This window comes from Myotis brandtii, unplaced genomic scaffold, assembly GCF_000412655.1.
Source record: "Myotis brandtii unplaced genomic scaffold, ASM41265v1 scaffold737, whole genome shotgun sequence".
Lineage (NCBI taxonomy): Eukaryota > Metazoa > Chordata > Mammalia > Chiroptera > Vespertilionidae > Myotis > Myotis brandtii.
In genome coordinates this window covers 199,704-200,923 of record NW_005370928.1, presented here as the reverse complement: position 1 = coordinate 200,923, position 1,220 = coordinate 199,704, and positions in this window count along the sequence as shown.

Sequence of the window (1,220 nt, the reverse complement as noted above, 5' to 3'; positions counted from 1 at the left end):
GAGGCCTGCGGAAAGCTTGGTTTCCTCCATCTCCAGGGGCAACCCACTCCTGCTCACTCCAGCTCCGTGGCCACGGCTGGCTGAAAGCAGGTATCTGGGGTTTGTTTACCTTCTATAATTGAAACTTTGCTGCTTTCAGTGGACCTCAGAGCTGGGCCGCGGCAGGCGGGGAACTTTGGCTTCCTCCATCACTGGAGCAAGCAAGCCTCCTGCTTGCTCCAGGTATGTGGCTGCTGGCCGCCATCTTGGTTGGGTTAATTTGCATATAGTGGCTCTGATTGGCTAGTGGGCATGGCTTAAGTTGTAGCGAAAGTACAGTCAATTTGCATGTTTGCCTTTTATTAGTATAGGATGATATACTAGAGGCCTGGTGCACAAATTTGTGCACAGGTGGGGTCCACCCAGCCTGCCCCAATTGGGGCCAATTGGGCTGGGCCAGCCAGGGGGAGGGGCCGCAGGCAGTTGGCTGGCCAGCCCCTGCACTGATTGGGGTTGGGGTGGAGGCAATCCAGGGTGGGGCTGGCTGTGGGGAGGGGCCTCAGGCAGTTGGCTGGCCGGCCCCACCCCTTGGTTGAACTCCTGGTTGAACTCTCGGTCGAACTCCTGGTTGAGGGGACAATTTGCATATTAGCCTTTTATTTTATGTAGGATAAGATGAAGATAACAGTACAGTGATTCTGTGGCAAGCTGGCTGGTGGTTTCAAGAAGGGGCAAAAACACCTCCTTTTATGTGACCTAGACTCATTGATCCTTTGTTCTTCCTCTTCCATCTTGGAACCAGATGGAAAGAGCCTAGAGAACTTTCACACCAACTGTTGAGAAACTACAGAGACCTGTCTTTGATTATTTCCTGGAAACTGGATTGACTTTCTGCGGACCACCAGAGGATAAGCTTCCTGAGGCAGCACATCATTTAAGGGTGCTAGTCCCTCTAGTGGGCTAAAAAAATTCTTCAAAGATTCAAATTCATCTTTCTATACATGGTACTGTCTAAGGAGCTTAATTTTCATAGAATTAAGTTATGTTCTGGATGTACTTTTAAATTCATAGCTGTTCTCCCAGTAGGTTTGCCTAGACACTCTATTTGCTAACCTTTTATCTCTTGGAACTATAAAACATATTACTGGACCAATAATTTCTATCATTCAATTTTTTGATATCCATTTTGGGAAAGTTATTTAATTTCTCCAAGTCTTAAATTTCCTATCTGCACTGTGATC